Genomic DNA, 15,586 nt, shown 5'->3' with positions numbered 1-15,586 from the left:
CAGAACACAGACACTCAGTCACACAGCAGAACAAAGACACTCAGTCACACAGCAGAACACAGACACTCAGTCACACAGCAGAACACAGACACTCAGTCACACAGCAGAACACAGACACTCAGTCACACACCAGAATACAGACTATCAGTCACACAGCGGAACACAGACACTCAGTCACACAGCAGAACACAGACACTCAGTCACACAGCGGAACACAGACACTCAGTCACACAGCGGAACACAGACACTCAGTCACACACCAGAACACAGACACTCAGTCACACAGCAGAACAAAGACACTCATTCACACAGCAGAACACAGACACTCAGTCACACACCGGAACACAGACACTCAGTCACACAGCAGAACACAGACACTCAGTCACACAACAGCACACAGGCACAGGTGCATAAACAAATACAGAGACAGACACACACACACTCTCCCTCTCTCAATTTTAATTTCAATTCAATTTAAGGGACTTGATTGGCATGGGAAACATATGTTTACATTGCCAAAGCAAGTGAAGTAGATAATTAACAAAAGTGAAGAAACACAAATGAATTAACAGTAAACAGTACACTCACAAAAGTTCCAAAGTAATTGACACATTTCAAATGTCATATTATGTATATATACGGTGTTATAATGATGTGCAGATAGTTAAAGCACAAAAGGGAAAATAAATAAACATAATGGGTTGTGTTTACAATGGTGTTTGTTCTTCACTGGTTGCCCTTTTCTTGTGGCAACAGGTCACAAATCTTGCTGCTGTGATTACACACTGTGGTATTTTACCCAATAGATATGGGAGTTTATCAAAATTGAGGTTTTTTTCAAATTCTTTGTAGATCTGTGTAATCTGAGGGAAATATGTGTCTCTAATATGGTCATACATTTGGCAGGAGGTTAGGAAGTGCAGCTCAGTTTCCACCTCATTTTGTGGGCAGTTTGCACATAGCCTGTCTTCTCTTGAGAGTTAGGTCTGGCTATGCTCACTGTGTCTGTACATAGTCAAAGCTTTCCTTAAGTTTGGGTCAGGTATTCTGCCACTGTGTACTCTCTGTTTAGGGCCAAATAGAAATCTCGTCTGCTCTGTTTTATTGTTAATTCTTTCCAATGTGGCAAGTAATTATTTTTGTTTTCTCATGATTTGGTTGGGTCTAATTGTGTTGCTGTCCTTGGTTGAGTACAGAAGCATTAGATCATCGGCAAACAGTAGACATTTGACTTCAGATTCTAGTAGGGTGAGGCCGGTGCTGCAGACTGTTCTAGTGTCCTTGCCAATTTGTTGATATATATGTTGAAGAGGGTGAGGCTCAAGCATCAACCCTGTCTCACCCCACGGCCCTGTGGAAAGAAATGTGTGTGTTTTTTGCCAATTTTAACCACTCACTTGTTGTTTGTGTACATGGATTTTGTAATGTTCTATGTTTTACCCCCAACACCACTTTCCATCAATTTGGATTTCAGACCCTCATTCTAAATTGAGTCAAAAGCTTTTTTGAAATCAGCAAAGCATGAGAAGACTTTGCCTTTGTTTTGGTTTGTTTGTTTGTCAATTAGATTGTGCAGGGTGAATGTGTGGTCTGTTGTACGGTAATTTGGTAAAAAGACAAATTGGCATTTGCTCAATACATTGTATTCACTGAGGAAATGTACGAGTCTGCTGTTAATGAAGAGGATTTTCCCAAGGTTGCTGTTGATGCATATCCCATGGTAGTTATTGAGGTCAAATTTGTCTCCACTTTGTGGATTGGGGTGATCAGTCCTTGGTTCCAAATATTGGGGACGATGCCAGAGCTATGGATGTGTTAACGAGTTTAAGTATAACCAATTGGAATGTGTGGCCTGTATATGTTATCATTTCATTGAGGATACCATCAACACCACAGGCCTTTTTGAATTGGAGGGTTTGTATTTTGTCCTGTAGTTCATTCAATGTAATTGGAGAATCCAGTGGGTTCTGGTAGTCTTTAATAGTTGATTCTAAGATTTGTATTTGATCATGTATATGTTTTTGCTGTTTGTTCTTTGTTCTTTGTTATAGAGCCAAAAAGATTTGAGAAGTGGTTTACCCATGCACCTCCATTTTGGATAGATAACTCTTCCTGTTGTTGTTTGTTTCTCTCTCGTGTTCTCTCTCTCTTTCACTCTCTCTCGCTCTCTCTCTTTATCTCTCTCTTTCTCCCTCTCTCTCCCTATCTCTCCATCTCTCTCTCTCTCTCAATTCAATTCAATTAAATTCAAAGGGCTTTATTGGCATAGGAAACATATGTTTACATTGCCGAAGCAAGTGAAATATATTATAAACAAAAGTGAAATAAACAATAAAAAATGTACAGTAAAATTTACACTCACAAATGTGCCAAAGGAATACAGTCATTTCAAATGTCATATTATGTAAATATACCATGTTGTAACGATGTGCAAATAGTTAAATTACAAAAGGGAAAATAAATAAACATAAATATGGGTTGTATTTACAATGGTGTTTGTTCTTCACTGGTTCCACACTGTGATATTTCACCCAATAGATATGGGAGTTCATCAACATTGGATTTGTTTTCAAATTCTTTGTGGGTCTGTGAAATCTCTCTCTCTCTCATTCTCTCTCTCTCTCTCATTCTCTCTATCTCTCTTTCTCTCTCTCTCTTTCTCTCTCTCTCTCTCTTTCTCTCTCTCTTTTTCTCTCCCTCTCTCTCTTCCTCTCCACCTCTCTCTCTCTCTCTTTCTCACTGTGCTGTACCCGCTTGTGTTTGTTTACTAAACAAGATGACTAATGTGGTATTGTGCTGCTGGCCTGAATATTCACACACCTCCAAATCACCAGAATATTTCACTGTATCTTCATTGTAATAGGATTTAACCCATTAGAAACCTTACTGACTGTTGTATAATGGAGAGTCAGGGCTGGGCAATAAGGCTTGAGGAAGTGTGGTATACAGCCAATAAACCATGGCTAAGGGCTGTTCTTTAGCACGACACAATGCAGAGTGCCTGGATACAGCCCTTAGCCGTGCTATTTTGCAACATATCACAAACCCCCGAGGTGCCTTATTACTATTAAACTGGTTATCACCGTAATTAGAGCAGTAAAAAAAAAGTTTTGTCATACCCGTGGTATACGGTCTGATATATCATGGCTGTCAGCCAATCAGCATTCAGGGCTAGAACCACCCAATGTATCATATCTGTCTGGGAGGCTGCGGGCCTAATGGTACCCTATTCCCTACAGTAGAGTGCATATAGAAAATAGTCCTCTATGGGCCCTGGTCAAAAGTAGTGCACTACAAAGGGAAATAAATAACATTCCAAATATATTACCTTCACAAAAGGGTAAAAAAAAAAAGATGAAATACAAAACACATACTGCTCAGCACTACAAAGGGAATGGGGCCATGAGGGATGTAGTATTGGCTCAGCTATAGAGGGTTATGCTAGAGAAAGGACAGCACAGGAAAGGCTGTTGGATAGTAAATAATGTGACTATTGAAAGGACATGTAGTTATATTAGTTATATTACATACAGGCCACTCTTCTCTCTTTCTATTTCTCTTTTACTCTCTGTGTCTGTCTGTGTGTGTGTGTGTGTGTGTGTGTGTGTGTGTGTGTGTGTGTGTGTGTGTGTGTGTGTGTGTGTGTGTGTGTGTGTGTGTGTGTGTGTGTGTGTGTGTGTGTGTGTGTGTGTGTGTGTGTGTGTGTGTGTGTGTGTGTGTGTGAATGTGTCAGTGCGTGTGCGTGTATGTGTGTATGTGTGTATGTCTGTAAATGTGGCAGTGTGTGTGTGTATGTCTGTGTGTGCGTGTGCGTGTGCATGTGCGTGCGTGTGTATGGGGGGGATGTCAGTGCTGCTCTAACAACTTCACTTACACACACAAGCACTAGAACATTCTCATTCCATTTTAGAACACCCCTTCTCCCTCCCTTCTGTCCAGGAGAGATAAAAACCAGCCTGATTGTCCATCATCTGCATCACTGTACTGTGATCTAACACCCTCTCTTCCCCCTCCTCCCTTTTCCTCCATCCATCTTTCTCTCTCTCTGCTTCTCCCTCCCTCTGTCCCTCCCTCTCTCCCAGTCTATACTTCCCTCGCTCCCTTCCATGCTTCCCTCTCCCCCGCTTTCTCCCTCACTCCCTCACTCCCACTCTCCCTCTCTCTTTCTCCCTGCACTCCGTCCATTCATCCATCCTCCTTCAGTCCCTCCCACTCTCCCTCTCTCCCTCCCTCACTTCACTCCCTCCCTCCCACTCTCCCTCCCTCTCTCTCTCCCTCCCTCCCTTCACTCCCTCCCAATCTCTACCTCCCTCCCTCTCACCACTCCATTGATTAAAACACTTGATTTCCTGTCATTGCACAATGACACCGTCACACTTGAATATGGAGATGAAGTAATGAGGCTGTTGTTGTCATAGTGACTTAGCCAGGCAAGCATTCTACTGCCACACACACACACACACCCTGAGGGAGACAGGAGGAAAGGCGAGGGAGAGGAGGGAGTTCTGTTTGTTTTTGTGCGGGGGTGGCTAGTATGTGTACATGTGTGTGTGTGTGTGTGTGTGTGTGTGTGTGTGTGTGTGTGTGTGTGTGTGTGTGTGTGTGTGTGTGTGTGTGTGTGTGTGTGTGTGTGTGGGTGTGGGTGTGGGTGTGGGTGTGGGTGTGTGTGTGGGTGGGTGGGTGGGTGTGTATGTGTCTGTCTGTATGCATGCATGTGTGTGTCTGTCTGTCTGTATGCATGTGTGTGTGTAAACTAAACTCTCCATGGCACGAGGGTCTTGCAGGGCAGCTATGACCTCACTACCCTTGGGTGTGTGTGAGGGGGCATGCAGTAGGAGAACTGCTCACCCTCCCTCACCCTCCCCAAGCTCTTTAATGAATGTCTCCTCTCCTCTCTATCTCTTTATTTCTCTCTCTCCATCCCTCCCTTCCTCCCACTGTCTCTCCCTTCCTATCACATTTGTACGGCCCTCAGTCTGGCTTCCTCCATCGCACAGACATACACCCATACACACACACAGTGCTCTCTCTCTCTCTCTCTCTCTCTCTCTCCATCTCTCTATCTCTATCTATCTCTCTCTCTCTCTCTCTATCTCTCTCTATCTCTCTCTCTTTATCTCTCTCTATCTATCTCTCTTTCTCTCTCTCTATCTCTCTCCCTCTCTCTCTCTCCCTCCAGTATTGCAGGGGAGCTGAATGTCATTTTGATCACAGTCTGTCCCTGTTTTATCCCCAGAGGGTTGTTTTCTGGTTCCCTAGGCTATCACACAGTCCTGTTCTGTTCTGTTCTGTGTGTGTGTGTGTGTGTGTGTGTGTGTGTGTGTGTGTGTGTGTGTGTGTGTGTGTGTGTGTGTGTGTGTGTGTGTGTGTGTGTGTGTGTGTGTGTGTGTGTGTGTGTGTGTGTGTGTGTGTGTGTGTGTGTGTGTGTGCGTGCGTGCGTTCAGGTAAATCAGGTGTTTAGTATGTGGTCAGGTAAATCAGGTGTTTAGTATGTGGTCAGGTAAATCAGGTGTTTAGTATGTGGTCAGGTAAATCAGGTGTTTAGTATGTGGTCAGGTAAATCAGGTGTTTAGTATGTGGTCAGGTAAATCAGGTGTTTAGTATGTGGTCAGGTAAATCAGGTGTTTAGTATGTGGTCCAGGTAAATCAGGTGTTTAGTATGTGGTCCAGGTAAATCAGGTGTTTAGTATGTGGTCCAGGTAAATCAGGTGTTTAGTATGTGGTCCAGGTAAATCAGGTGTTTAGTATGTGGTCCAGGTAAATCAGGTGTTTAGTATGTGGTCAGGTAAATCAGGTGTTTAGTATGTGGTCAGGTAAATCAGGTGTTTAGTATGTGGTCCAGGTAAATCAGGTGTTTAGTATGTGGTCCAGGTAAATCAGGTGTTTAGTATGTGGTCCAGGTAAATCAGGTGTTTAGTATGTGGTCCAGGTAAATCAGGTGTTTAGTATGTGGTCAGGTAAATCAGGTGTTTAGTATGTGGTCAGGTAAATCAGGTGTTTAGTATGTGGTCAGGTAAATCAGGTGTTTAGTATGTGGTCCAGGTAAATCAGGTGTTTAGTATGTGGTCCAGGTAAATCAGGTGTTTAGTATGTGGTCCAGGTAAATCAGGTGTTTAGTATGTGGTCCAGGTAAATCAGGTGTTTAGTATGTGGTCAGTTAAATCAGGTGTTTAGTATGTGGTCCAGGTAAATCAGGTGTTTAGTATGTGGTCAGGTAAATCAGGTGTTTAGTATGTGGTCCAGGTAAATCAGGTGTTTAGTATGTGGTCCAGGTAAATCAGGTGTTTAGTATGTGGTCCAGGTAAATCAGGTGTTTAGTATGTGGTCCAGGTATATCAGGTGTTTAGTATGTGGTCCAGGTAAATCAGGTGTTTAGTATGTGGTCCAGGTAAATCAGGTGTTTAGTATGTGGTCAGGTGTAACGATTGTCTAGCTCTTCCTCCTCCTCGGACGAGGAGAGGCGAGACGGATCAGATGACCAATATGCAGCGTGGTAGTTAGACATAATGAATTTATTGAACAAGACAAAAAACGAACTATACTTGATACTAAACAAAATAATAAACCGAAAGTAGACTGACCTGAACGTAAGAACTTACATGCAACGAAGAACGCACGAACAGGAAAAACAGACTACACAAAAGAACGAACGTACAAACATTACATTACATTTACATTTAAGTCATTTAGCAGACGCTCTTATCCAGAGCGACTTACAAATTGGTGCATTCACCTTATGACAAACAAACCGAGACAGTCCCGTGTGGCGCGACAAACACAGACACAGGAGACAACCGCCCACAACAATCAATGTGAAAACACCTACCTTAATATGGCTCTCAATCAGAGGAAATGAAAACCACCTGCCTCTAATTGAGAACCATATCAGGTCACCCTTTACCAACATAGAAACACATAACATAGACTGCCCACCCAAACTCACGCCCTGACCGACTAACACATACAAAATATCAGAAAACCGGTCAGGAACGTGACATCAGGTAAATCAGGTGTTTAGTATGTGGTCAGGTAAATCAGGTGTTTAGTATGTGGTCAGGTAAATCAGGTGTTTAGTATGTGGTCAGGTAAATAATGCGTTTAGTATGTGGTCAGGTAAATCAGGTGTTTAGTATGTGGTCCAGGTAAATCAGGTGTTTAGTATGTGGTCAGGTAAATCAGGTGTTTAGTATGTGGTCAGGTAAATCAGGTGTTTAGTATGTGGTCAGGTAAATCAGGTGTTTAGTATGTGGTCCAGGTAAATCAGGTGTTTAGTATGTGGTCCAGGTAAATCAGGTGTTTAGTATGTGGTCAGGTAAATCAGGTGTTTAGTATGTGGTCAGGTAAATCAGGTGTTTAGTATGTGGTCAGGTAAATCAGGTGTTTAGTATGTGGTCAGGTAAATCAGGTGTTTAGTATGTGGTCCAGGTAAATCAGGTGTTTAGTATGTGGTCAGGTAAATCAGGTGTTTAGTATGTGGTCAGGTAAATCAGGTGTTTAGTATGTGGTCAGGTAAATCAGGTGTTTAGTATGTGGTCAGGTAAACAGGTGTTTAGTATGTGGTCCAGGTAAATCAGGTGTTTAGTATGTGGTCAAGGTAAATCAGGTGTTTAGTATGTGGTCCAGGTAAATCAGGTGTTTAGTATGTGGTCAGGTAAATCAGGTGTTTAGTATGTGGTCAGGTAAATCAGGTGTTTAGTATGTGGTCCAGGTAAATCAGGTGTTTAGTATGTGGTCAGGTAAATCAGGTGTTTAGTATGTGGTCCAGGTAAATCAGGTGTTTAGTATGTGGTCAGGTAAATCAGGTGTTTAGTATGTGGTCCAGGTAAATCAGGTGTTTAGTATGTGGTCAGGTAAATCAGGTGTTTAGTATGTGGTCAGGTAAATCAGGTGTTTAGTATGTGGTCAGGTAAATCAGGTGTTTAGTATGTGCTCCAGGTAAATCAGGTGTTTAGTATGTGGTCAGGTAAATCAGGTGTTTAGTATGTGGTCCAGGTAAATCAGGTGTTTAGTATGTGGTCAAGGTAAATCAGGTGTTTAGTATGTGGTCAGGTAAATCAGGTGTTTAGTATATGGTCAGGAGTAGAAGGAGAGGTTGAGGAAGAGGGGGTGAGTTCAGGGGGAAGAGGGGAGGGATGGGGGATGAGTAGAAGGAGAGGATGAGGAAGAGGGGGTGAGGTCAGGGGGAAGAGGGGAGGGATGGGGTCTGAGTAGAAGGAGAGGTTGAGGAAGAGGGGGTGAGGTCAGGGGGAAGAGGGGAGGGATGGGGTCTGAGTAGAAGGAGAGGTTGAGGAAGAGGGGGTGAGGTCAGGGGGAAGAGGGGAGGGATGGGGTCACAGTAGAAGGAGAGGTTGAGGAAGAGGGGGTGAGGTCAGGGGGAAGAGGGGAGGGATGGGGGATGAATCTCCACAAGAGGTGAAATGTATTATCCAGGGCTGTTCTTAGTCCCTCCACAACCAGATACTAACCTGATTCATACCTCACATAACAGATTGGCTCACTAACATGGAAGTCTAGCTCTCTTCTCCAACATCTCCATAAAAGCTTTTTCAGTGTTTTCTTCTGTAGCATGTAGATGTAGCACCAAGAGGAGAGGGAGATGTAAATGTTTGCTGGCATCTAAAAACATGCCATGCTTACGAGATCATGTCCCTATTGATCTAGTTGGATGTTAAGGGCTGTATAGACGATATAGAAAATCCTCCCTCTGTCTCCCTCCTCTCTCCCACTGCCTCCTTCCTCCCCCCCATGGCTCCCTACTTCCTCCCCTGCCTCCCTCCTTCCTCCCCTCTCTCCCCCTGCTTCCCTTCCTCCTCTCTCCTTACTCCCCACTCCCTCCCTGCTTCCTCCCCTTGTCTCCCCCTACCTTCCTGCTCCTTCTGTTGCAAGAGCGACCATCACTGCTGGGTGGTAAATTAAAGATCAGACCACTGTCAATGTCAGACCTCCCCTCTCTCTTTCATTCTCTCTCAATTTTTTTCTCCTTTTCTTTCCACCCCAAATTCTCTCATCCCTCTGTATGTCTCTCTTCATTATCTCTCTCTCTGTTTCTCTCTCTTTCAATCCATGTCCTTTCCCTTCTCTCCCTTTTTCTCTATCTCTCTTGTTCTTTCCCCCTGTCTCTCTCTATCTCTCTGTCTCCCTCTCAGAGACACAGATGAGAGGGGAGATGAGAGGGGAGATGGGGCTGTGTGTAGCGGATAGATAGACAGATTCTACAGCATTCACACTGCATGTTCAATCCCTATCTATCTATCTATCTATCTATCTATCTATCTATCTATCTCTATCTCTCTCTCTCTCTCTCTCTCTCTCTCTCTCTCTCTCTTTCTCTCTTTCGCTCTCTTTCTCTCTGGCTCTCAATTGTATTAAATTCAAAGGGCTTTATTGACATGGGAAACATATGTTAACTTCGCCAAAGCAAGTAAAATAGATAATAAACAAATATGACATTTCAAATTGTCACGATCGTCTTCGTGAGAGAGAGAGGACCAAGGCGCAGCGCGTGAAAAATACATCTTCTTTTAATGAAGGAAAAACAAACACTTACAAAATGAACAAAACAAACGATCGTGAAGCTAAACCTGAACAAAGTGCACACATCCAACATAGACATAGACAACACCCAACAAAAGCCTACTGCCTATGGCTGTCTTAAATATGGCTCCCAATCAGAGACAATGAATGACAGCTGTCTCTGATTGAGAACCAATCTAGGCAGCCATAGACATAACTAGACAACATTACTCTACTCTGCCCCATACACATACAACACCCCTAGACACTACAAACACATACATTCCCCATGTCACACCCTGACCTAACTAAAAAACATAAAGAAAACAAAGAATACTAAGGCCAGGGCGTGACAGTAACCCCCCCCCCCAAAAGGTGCGGACTCTGACCGCACAACCTGAAATAGAAAGGGGAGGGTACGGGGTGGGCCCCATCATGGCGGCGGCTCGGGTGCGGGACGTGGCCCCCACTCCACCATTGTCAATACCCGCTTTGGTAGCCTCCTCCAAATGGCCACTCTCCAAATTAACCCCACCGGACTAAGGGGCAGCACCGGACTGAGTGGCAGCACCGGAATGAGGGGCAAAGGCTGAACTGACTGAAATCATTCAGGAAGAGAAAGAGAGGGAGAGAGAAAAGAAGAGAGAGAGAGTTCTGATATATATACTGTAGGTCTCTTAAAAATCTAACAGCACAATTACCACATTTTATTTGTCACATGCTTTATAAACAACAGGTGTAGACTAACAGTGAAATGCTAACTTACAAGCCCTTCCCAACAATGCAGAGAGAAAGAACAGAAATGGCTATATACACGGAGTACCAGTACCTAGGGGACACGCAGGGGTACGAGCTAATAACCTGGCTATATACAAGGAGTACTAGTACCTAGAGGACACACAGGGGTACGAGGTAATAACCTGGCTATATACAAGGAGTACTAGTACCTAGGGAACACACAGGGGTACGAGGTAATAACCTGGCTATATACACAGAGTACCAGAACCTAGGGGACACACAGGGGTACGAGGTAATCACCTGGCTATATAAAAGGAGTACATGTACCTAGGGGACACGCAGGGGTACGAAGTAATAACCTGGCTATATACAAGGAGTACCAGTACCTAGGGGACACACAGGGGTACGAGGTAATAACCTGGCTATATACACAGAGTACCAGTACCTAGGGAACACGCAGGGGTACGAGGTAATAACTTGGCTATATACACAGAGTACCAGAACCTAGGGGACACACAGGGTTACGAGGTAATAACCTGGCTATATACACAGAGTACCAGTACCTAGGGAACACACAGGGGTACGAGGTAATAACCTGGCTATATACACAGAGTATCAGTACCTAGGGGACACACAGGGGTACGAGGTAATAACCTGGCTATATACACAGAGTACCAGTACCTAGGGTACACACAGGGGTACGAGGTAATAACCTGGCTATATACACAGAGTACCAGAACCTAGGGGACACACAGGGGTATGAGGTAATAACCTGGCTATATACACAGAGTACCAGTACCTAGGGGACACACAGGGGTACGAGGTAATAACCTGGCTATATACAAGGAGTACCAGTACCTAGGGAACACGCAGGGGTACGAGGTAATAACCTGGCTATATACACGGAGTACCAGTACCTAGGGGACACGCAGGGGTACGAGGTAATACCTGGCTATATACAAGGAGTACTAGTACCTAGGGAACACGCAGGGGTACGAGGTAATAACCTGGCTATATACAAGGAGTACTAGTACCTAGGGAACACGCAGGGGTACGAGGTAATAACCTGGCTATATAAAAGGAGTACCAGTACCTAGGGGACACACAGGGGTACGAGGTAATAACCTGGCTATATACAAGGAGTACTAGTACCTAGGGAACACACAGGGGTACGAGGTAATAACCTGGCTATATACAAGGAGTACATGTACCTAGGGAACACGCAGGGGTACGAGGTAATAACCTGGCTATATACAAGGAGTACCAGTACCTAGGGAACACGCAGGGGTACGAGGTAATAACCTGGCTATATACAAGGAGTACTAGTACCTAGGGAACACACAGGGGTACGAGGTAATAACCTGGCTATATACAAGGAGTACTAGTACCTAGGGAACACGCAGGGGTACGAGGTAATAACCTGCCTATATACACGGAGTACCAGTACCTAGGGAACACGCAGGGGTACGAGGTAATAACCTGGCTATATACAAGGAGTACCAGTACCTAGGGGACACACAGGGGTACGAGGTAATAACCTGGCTATATACAAGGAGTACTAGTACCTAGGGAACACGCAGGGGTACGAGGTAATAACCTGGCTATATACACAGAGTACCAGAACCTAGGGGACACACAGGGGTACGAGGTAATAACCTGGCTATATACACAGAGTACCAGTACCTAGGGAACACACAGGGGTACGAGGTAATAACCTGGCTATATACACAGAGTACCAGTACCTAGGGGACACGCAGGGGTACGAGGTAATAACCTGGCTATATACAAGGAGTACTAGTACCTAGGGGACACGCAGGGGTACGAGGTAATAACCTGGCTATATACAAGGAGTACCAGTACCTAGGGGACACACAGGGGTACGAGGTAATAACCTGGCTATATACACGGAGTACCAGTACCTAGGGGACACACAGGGGTACGAGGTAATAACCTGGCTATATACAAGGAGTACTAGTACCTAGGGACCACGCAGGGGTACGAGGTAATAACCTGGCTATATACACAGAGTACCAGTACCTAGGGGACACGCAGGGGTACGAAGTAATAACCTGGCTATATACAAGGAGTACCAGTACCTAGGGAACACGCAGGGGTACGAGGTAATAACCTGGCTATATACAAGGAGTACATGTACCTAGGGAACACACAGAGGTACGAGGTAATAACCTGGCTATATACAAGGAGTACCAGTACCTAGGGGACATACAGGGGTACGAAGTAATAACCTGGCTATATACAAGGAGTACCAGTACCTAGGGAACACGCAGGGGTACGAGGTAATAACCTGGCTATATACAAGGAGTACATGTACCTAGGGAACACACAGAGGTACGAGGTAATAACCTGGCTATATACAAGGAGTACCAGTACCTAGGGAACACACAGGGGTACGAGGTAATAACCTGGCTATATACAAGGAGTACATGTACCTAGGGGACACGCAGGGGTACGAGGTAATAACCTGGCTATATACAAGGAGTACCAGTACCTAGGGGACGCGCAGGGGTACGAGGTAATAACCTGGCTATATACAAGGACTACATGTACCTAGGGAACACACAGAGGTACGAGGTAATAACCTGGCTATATACAAGGAGTACCAGTACCTAGGAGACACGCAGAGGTACGAGGTAATAACCTGGCTATATACAAGGAGTACCAGTACCTAGGGAACACGCAGGGGTACGAGGTAATAACCTGGCTATATACAAGGAGTACCAGTACCTAGGGAATGAGCAGGGATATGAGGTAATAACCTGGCTATATACAAGGAGTACCAGTACCTAGGGGATGAGCAGGGGTATGAGGTAATAACCTGGCTATATACACAGAGTACCAGTACCTAGGGAACACACAGGGGTACGAGGTAATAACCTGGCTATATACAAGGAGTACCAGTACCTAGGGGACACACAGGGGTTCGAGGTAATAACCTGGCTAAATACAAGGAGTACCAGTACCTATGGGACACGCAGGGGTACGAGGTCATTGAGGTAGATATGTACAACTTAGAATAAACTGACGGATAGTAAACAGTAGCAGCGTATGTGCTGAGTCCAAAAAGTTAGTGCAAAGCCGCAGATGCAGTCCGGGTAGCTATTGTTGAACAATTTAACCAACTATTTAGCAGTATTGGGGGTAGAATCTCTTCGGGGTCCTGCTGGTTCCAGAATTGGTGCATTGGTACCGCTTGCCGTGAAGGTAGCAGAAAGAACAGTCTATGACTTGGGTGGTTGGAGCCTTTGACTATGTTTAGGGCCTTTCTCTGACACCACCTGGTATAGAGGTCCTGGATGGCAGGGAGCTCGTTCCCAATGATGTACTGGGCCGTCCTCACTACTCTCTGTAGCGCGTTGCGGTCGGATGCCAGGCAGTCAAGATGTTCTCAATGGTGCAGCTACAGAACTTTTCAGGATTTGAGGTCCCATGCCAAATCTTTTCAGCTTCCTGTCTTCAGGACTGTGTTGGTGTGTTTGGAGCATGATAAATCCTTAGTGATGTGGACACCGAGGAGCTTGAAGCTCTCGACCCGTTCCACTCAGACCCGTCGATCTGAATAGGGGTGTGTTCGGCCCTCCGTTTCCTGTAGTCGACGATCAGCTCCTTTGTCTTGCACACAGCCAGGTCTCTGACCTCCTCTCTGTAGGTGGTCTCATTGTCGTCAGTGATCACGCCTACCACCACGTGTCGTTGGCAAACTTAATGATGGTGTTGAAGCTGTGCGCAACCACGCAGTCGGGGTGAACAGGGAGTACAGGAGGGGACTAAGGGTCCCCCGTGTTGAGGGTCAGAAATAGCAGAATTGGTCAGGAGCCCATAAAACAGCCGCTATACATTCCAGAGAGAAAGAGAGACAGAGAGGAGAGAGGGAGAAAGGGAGGGAGACAGAGAAGACAGAGCGAGACAGAGAGACAAAGAGAGAGCGAGACAGAGAGACAGAGAGAGACAGAGGGAGAGAGAGAGCGAGACAGCGAGAGAGGGAGAGGGAGAGGGGGAGGGAGAGAGACAGAGAGAGAGAGAGAGAGAGAGAGAGAGAGAGAGAGAGAGATAGCGAGAGGGAGAGAGAGAGAGCGAGAGAGAGAGAGAGAAATAGAGAGAGAGAGAGAGAGAGTGTGCAGAGGACTGACTATGCACAGGACTGGGTGAACCACTGGATTAGAGGTTTATCTGGCTGCCATGAAATCCCCTTTTCCTCTCCACTCATCAAAAGGAGATAAAGGAAATTGGCCACATTCTAGAAAAAAGAGAGATTCTCCTGTCATAGTGGTCTATCTCCCTTGTTATTGTCTCAAGTAAGATGCCTCTGACATCACATTGGTGAATGTGTTGTTTTTCTCTGTTGTGAGAGAAAGGGGGGTGCGTCCCGAATGTATTTTATAGTGCAATATTTTTGATCATAGCCTAAAAAAGTGACACCGGCCTGGCATTGGAATCTGCCATTGTCTTGTCTCCAGGACAGCCGGGGGAGAACAGAGACAGAGAAGGAGACAGAAAAAGAGAGAGAGAGTGAATGAGAGAAAGAGAGGTTGCTATGGTTACCTCCCCAGGAGATGGGAGCACACTTGTTTATCTGTTGGCCAGTGAGCGGCTGGCGGGCTCCCGAGCAGATGTGGTGTGTGTGTGTGTGTGTTCTCACCACCTCCTTCTCCAGAGGAGGAACCAACCAGCCACCACTGACCTGACGCCAGCTCTACTCTCTCTGTTTTTACCACGGCTACCGCCAAACAAACACTACTGTCTACCACTGTGCTCAAAATGCCTAACACGTAAACATTGACTCTACCTTGCAGACACACACATGCTGTTGTGTTGAGGAAGCCTCCACCAGGGCAGATCTCAGAGGAAGAGAAACAAGGAATTATAGGTTGTGTAATTAGCAGACCACAAACAGAGATCTACTGGAACTAACAACAGGGCACACATGCTGCTAACGTAGAAAGATGCAAAAAAATGAGGAAAGAGAGAGAGAGAGAGAGAGAGAGAGAGAGAGAGAGAGAGAGAGAGAGAGAGAGAGAGAGAGAGAGAGAGAGAGAGATACATAGAGTTAGAATGAGAGAGAGAGAGAGAAATACATAGAGCTAGAATGAGAGAGAGAGAGAGAAATACATAGAGCTAGAATGAGAGAGAGAGACAGACATAGAGCTAAAATGAGAAAGAGAGAAATACATAGAGCTAGAATGAGAGAGAGAGAGGGAGAGAGATACATTGAGCTAGAATGAGAGAGAGAGAGAAATACATTAAGCTAGAATGAGAGAGAGAGAGAGAGAGAGAGAGAGAGAGAGAGAGAGAGAGAGAGAGAGAGAGAGAGAGAGAG

General features: G+C 45.2%; 1 protein-coding gene across 1 annotated transcript in view; it reads left to right on the top strand.

The window, feature by feature from the left end:
- LOC129833683 (retinoic acid-induced protein 1) overlaps nt 1-15,586 on the top strand; it is a 361,121-nt gene that overhangs the window by 202,087 nt on the left and 143,448 nt on the right. The window lies entirely within an intron of this gene.

The sequence above is a fragment of the Salvelinus fontinalis genome, chromosome 34, assembly GCF_029448725.1.
Source record: "Salvelinus fontinalis isolate EN_2023a chromosome 34, ASM2944872v1, whole genome shotgun sequence".
Taxonomy (NCBI): domain Eukaryota; kingdom Metazoa; phylum Chordata; class Actinopteri; order Salmoniformes; family Salmonidae; genus Salvelinus; species Salvelinus fontinalis.
This window is presented reverse-complemented; position numbering and strand designations above follow the sequence as displayed.